The 6,014-nt window shown below is 34.6% G+C and overlaps 1 pseudogene; it reads left to right on the top strand.

Annotated features, from left to right (window-relative positions):
- The first annotated feature begins 3,853 nt into the window (after positions 1-3,853).
- LOC138156018 (signal peptidase complex subunit 2-like) lies at positions 3,854-5,157 on the top strand (annotated as a pseudogene).
- Positions 5,158-6,014: the final 857 nt, after the last annotated feature.

Here is a 6,014-nt window from a genome sequence, read left to right as displayed (position 1 = left end):
ATGGGAATGTAAATTTTTAAGATCTTCCCTGACCCTAGGCTAAAGTGCACCTGGAGCCTGGGGTGGGAGGCTTGTTTTTCAGTAGATACTTTTTGATTGGCCAGTGGGTCCAGAAGGTTGTTACATTCTCTGAGCCAGGAGAAGGCTATATAATCCCTGATGTGAGATGTTGATTTGGGGCTCACTTTGAGAAGTGTTCTGTGATTTGATCAGATGAGACTCTGGGAAGCCGTTGTTGAGAGTCCCCTGGCTTTGAAAAACCCAGATGTTGATTTGGTATGGATGTAATTGTTGGACAGTTTGTAAACTTGTCTACTTGATCTGTTTCTCTGTCTTGATAATTCTGTCTGTATACTCTGAAGTTTGGGGTGCTGACCTTTTTCCCCTGAACTAGGTAAATGATACATATTTGACTGATTAAAGTAAGCTTGTTAACCCATTTTGAGTTGCTTTCCTTTATCAAAGCAGATCTAAGAACCTGTGTTGGCAGACACCCTGGGGACGCTGGGGTGCTTGCTGATACAGTGGGTAAAACTTGAAACACAAAGCTTATGTAGCTTATTGGTATGTCTTTCGTTTCCCTGTCCCCAACACTGAGCACACTGCCCGGAACATAGTAGGTGCTTAATAAAATGCTTACTGATAGACTGATATCAACAAAGCTGACTGAAACTCTAGTTTCTTTGGAAAAAAAAAAGAAATTAAAGTAACCGGGAAAAAATACATAATTATAGGCTCAAATTCTTCATAGTTGGATATGAACTACAAGCAAAGCATATGATTATCTTTATGTTGCAAGCCTGGTTCCATAGTTCTTAATAGAAGGCATCACATATCTATTACCAAAAGAGAACACCAATAACCCATCCAAATATAGACCAGTTATAAATTTATATACTTTATGAAGGATTCATAGGTCATAGTTCTCAAAAGAAATCTATGAAGAAATGAGGAAAAAAATATTGTACAAGGAGTAAAAAAGATAGATCAAAAAAATGTCAAGACTATAAAGAACAGCTCATTGAGTTGGAAATTATTGCATAAAACTCTTGAAAGCATTTTAATGTTTACATTATCTTTATTGAATATCACTAAGTCTTTGTCTCACTTCCACACTACTCTTTAACAAAAATACAAAAATAGATACAAGTACAGCAGAAATCTACAGCATGTGAAGTCCATGTAGAAAACTGTTCTCCCTTTAAATTGTATCACCAACACAATGTCAGAATCAACTGATATAAAGTTGACATCTTTGAATATATTATCTTAGCTTCTAAATAGAACTGAGTACAGGCTTTTATGTGAAAAAGAGAGTCATACCCAAACACTTCATTAATTACTTATTGTACATGAATGACATCATTGTATGTGGCTCCACTGAAAACTACATTAGGCAGCTACTACATTTCATGGAAACTTTCTCTAATGATATTAAAATGTCATTTGAATTCAGTAAGTTATAAATTTTTAATGTACACCAAGAAAAAATACAGAATGAAGGCTTCGAGTTTAAATCTGGAGGTCAAACTGATCCAATGGATACAGATTTAAATACAAATATCTTAGTTTTGTCTAGGTAAACAAGACAAAGAGCATAAAGCTTTCAAGAAGAAAGCTGAAGTCATGCATGTTAGGAAACAGAAAAGCATCCTGAAGTCAAAACTTACTGGGAAAAAACATGTGCATAATACAAGTTTCAATGGTTTTCTTTTTCTGTTATTCTTTTGAAACAGTAAAGTAGATAAGAACATAGTTAGATGTAACCCCAAAAACCTATATAAATTTAATGAAATAAGGTGTTCATCACCCAAAGACATCTATAGAAAAAAACAATCTCTTGTTTGTCTAAAAGGAGAAAGAATATTGATAGAAGTACTCAGAATAGTCAATATAGATATTAAAAATTTACAGTAAAAAGTTTCAAACAAATGAACCCCATCTGAAAAGCAATAATAAAGACTGCCAATAGAATTATAATCTTGGACCTGTTAAATGTAAACAAAGGTACATTATCTCCATAATGGAGCCCTTGAATGATTAAGACACATGAGTGTAATCAAAAAGCACAACACGGAAAACAATCACATGAACACTAATAATAACATTAATATGTCAACAAAGAAACAAAGATCTGAGTCATTCAGATTTGTTTATAGAAATGGAGATATTTATGACAGATTCAGGATCAGGGCACTGATTCTGGAAATTATAGAAACGTTGATATAAATTTTGCAAAGAAGTCATAGGCAGCTGTGAAGTATATTATTTATTATGGGTTGAAAAAATTTAGACTCTAGAATGACAAAAGCAGAAAGCTAGAATTATATGTCAGAAGCTTGGTATCATATATAAACTAACAGAAAAGAAATACCAATGTTGTAAATAAAAACCCTAAAACAACCTTTAAAATCTAATAAGCTACTAGAAGTGGAATATCATTATAGATAATACTGTTACCCAGAAATGCTCAGACATAACATTGAACCAGAAATATTTAAGAACATTTTAATTAATGTAGCCATACCAGATATTCATGATTTCCAAAATGCTTGAAAAGAGAAGATATCAAAATATATAAACTCAATGAATGAAATTATATGGAAAAAAGATGAAGTATATATCATCACTGCTCTCTGCCATTGCATTTGTTCTAAAGATGGTTTTAATGAGTCTACAAAAGATAAACACATAACCTAATATATTTATTCAGTTATAAAAAGTAGTAATTTTATCCATGTGTGAAATAGATCACAAAGCATAAATATAGTAAGAATTCATCTTATCCATGCAGAACTTTTATCAGAGGCCTATTGAAAATGGAATAAGAATATAATTAATAAAAATAAAAATGGAGTCCTGGGATCTGAACTTTCTAGCTACCTCTCTACTTTCTTCTTGGTTTGAACTTCATGGAAGATGAAGTCCCTGTACCAGGCATTTCATGTGTAGATTAAACAGATCATAGTTACACTTAGGAATCTTGTGGGTTAAAGAGATAATGGTTGTAATTAAGAGCAATAAACGCATAATTCTTCTTGCTAGGTTAAGAATGATGTGTAGCAGGGCAGCTAGGTGGTGCAGTGATAGAGCACCTGCCCTAGAATCAGGAGGACCTGAGTTCAAATCCAGCCTCAGACACTTAACACAATAGCCATGTGACCTTGGACAAGTCACTTAACCCCAATTGCCTTGCCTTCCCTTCCCCCCCAAAAAAAGAATGATGTGTAGCTTGTAGTCAATCAACTCCATCTTGCTTTAATATTTACAAATCCTGATGCTTCAACCACATCTTGCATGTTTCAACCCACTCTCTCCTTCAACAATTTCAGTAAAACACAGAAACACCTTAAAAACAAATATACAGACCTATACCACAAGTGTCTGCTGTCCCTTGCAAAGTGTTATTACCAGAATTTCAGCAAATAAATCTCCTAATAAAGCTTGGACTGATTAGTCTGGCTTTGTCTCCCTCTTTTTTTGAATTCCTGCATCACAAGTGGATACAATAAGGTACTCTGGTATCCCTTTGGATGAGTGTGAAGGAAGCCCATATTAATGCTAAGGAAATGGCATGCAATCTAGTCCCTTAGTTCCATTGACCTAATGCAAAATCTGTTAGAACTGAGATGAGAAAAAAAATACCTTTAAAAATTAGCTCCTGCTCATCAGAGGGGGGTCCTGTTATTGTTTTCAGTCTCTTGGTAAGGGTATTAGCCTATGACTTTAAGGAAACATTGGCTAAGTTGACTGAGATTCAAGATCTAAATTCCACCAGAGTGCAACTCATAAAAGAGAAGTCAGAAAAGATTCCAGCAACAAATGTGCCAGAAAGAATTATTGGGAATAAAATATGGCTCGATTTGATATGGGCTGGGGTGTTGTGAGAAGAATTAAATAAGCAATCTAGTGCAATTATACTAAGGAGGCTGAGGATGGGAATCCCCACAAGCACTACAACCACCACCTCTACTTTCTCTCCTCTCACTGGATTCTAAAATCTTTAGATCTATAATCTGAAGTCTATGTAGCTTCCTTTCCTCCTGCTTTTTACCTTCCTATTATGCCTTATCTTCATTCACTAGACTGTAAATTCTTTGAGGGCAAATGTCTTTGTTTTTTCTTCTTTGTATTCCCAACAATTTAGCACAGTACCTTGTACATAGTAGGTGCTTAATAAATTCTTCTTGTATTGAATTATTCAATTGAAATCACAACAAATAGGAATATTAATGTTGTACTTACACAGGGTTGAGAAGAATCTTTCTCATAACAATCCTGGGTTTTAAACAGTAAAGGCCACACAGTTAACAATAACTTAAAGATTTATAAGATATTTTCTTCTCAATGACCTGGTGAAATAGGTGATAAAAATATTAACAATTCTCATTGTTATTAATCAGTTAAAGAACATAGGGATGATTAGCTCAGAGAAGAGAAAACTTGGGATCATTATGGCTGTCTTTAAATATTTGAAGGGCAAAACCAGGGGAGGGATTAGATAGAAAGGAGAAGGAGAGAAACAAAATGGCAGTCAGTGCAATTGCACTTGAGACATTAGCTTTTCTACATTTAGCCCATGGGTTGATTCAATAGCATTAAGTGCTGGTTTTTGAAAGAAGTGGAAATTTGAGAATGAGAAACCTATAAATCCTGACTGGCAGGATGGATTATCAGTGGAAAATTCTTTGGGTGATTCCGCCAAAAATGTACTTCTACAAAACTATAATTACATGGAGAATTTTGATCTGACTAATGACTGTTTTCTCATATATATCATCTCTTCTTTCTTTGTCATTGTGGTTTTTATCTTAGATTGCCTGAACTTTTTTCAGTGTCTAAGGGTCCCTTTCTTCTTTGTCATATCCTGTTTTATTATGATGGGAAAAGTATCTTTCTCATAGCACATAAAAAAGATCCATCTGTAATGGACCCTGATAACATTTGGCAAGTCACTTCCACCCTTAAACAATTTTATGACAAGTACACCCTGAAACTAACATTCATCAGTGGGAAAACCAAGCAGCAGATGGAGAAAGAATTCATTAATTCTACTGCAAAATTTTTAACAAGGGTGAGATGCTGGTCATGGAGGCCTACAAGTTTAGGATTTCCAAGCTCCATGATAGCTTCACCATGGAGAGTGAAATGAAATAATTCCTTTGGAATACAACCATCTTTTCTGACAGGATCGTGCTAAATATAGAAAACAAAACACACATATGTACACAGAATGAAACAAGTAGAAATAGCCCATAAGTCAAACACTAAAATATATAGAGTAAAAGAAAGGATATTAACATTTTTTCATGTTTTGTTATGAAGTCCTATTCCTTTATAAATCAATAGGATTTCCTAATTGGACATAAAGAGTTGAAAGCTGGCATCTAGCTCAAGCTCATACTTGGTCTATATGGATACAGTGTTTAGTCTGTTGATCTGGTAGTTCCCTGACCTTTGTGATTGGATAAAAAGACCCTTGACTTACCAAGCACTTTTGGGAGGAGTTTTTCCTTGAAGCTCTATAGAATTCCTCTTTTGTCCCTGGCAGTACTTTATATTGTTACTGTTTCCTGCCACGACTGCCTCTTTTATTTTCATTTTTAACTTGCTCCCCGTATTGCTGACTTTGTTGTACCAGTTCAAATTTTTAAAAACTCTCAGTATCTGCTTTCTTTGGGGATTTAAGACATAACCCTGGGGTACAACAGTCTCCATTCACAGACCTACTTTCAGATTTAGATTTTTTTTTGACTGAATGGAGGATGAGTATAAAAAGCAAAAATGCATGAAAACTATAGATTTTAACCTGTTGAAAATAAAACAGGATGGAGAGAACTCCCTTCTGTTTGTCAGCTTTTGTACCCTTGATCAAGAAAGAAGGAATGAAATAAGCATTTATAAAATTCTTATTATGTGCCAGGCATTGAGATAAGCACTCAAAAGACCTTATTCTCAAGGAGCTTACATTTGGGTGGGGGAGCAAAATGAAGGCATCTGACATGAGGGCATGG

Source organism: Petaurus breviceps, unplaced genomic scaffold, assembly GCF_028583685.1.
Source record: "Petaurus breviceps papuanus isolate PSGF00001 unplaced genomic scaffold, PetGlider_PUasm1.0 98, whole genome shotgun sequence".
Lineage (NCBI taxonomy): Eukaryota > Metazoa > Chordata > Mammalia > Diprotodontia > Petauridae > Petaurus > Petaurus breviceps.
This window is presented reverse-complemented; position numbering and strand designations above follow the sequence as displayed.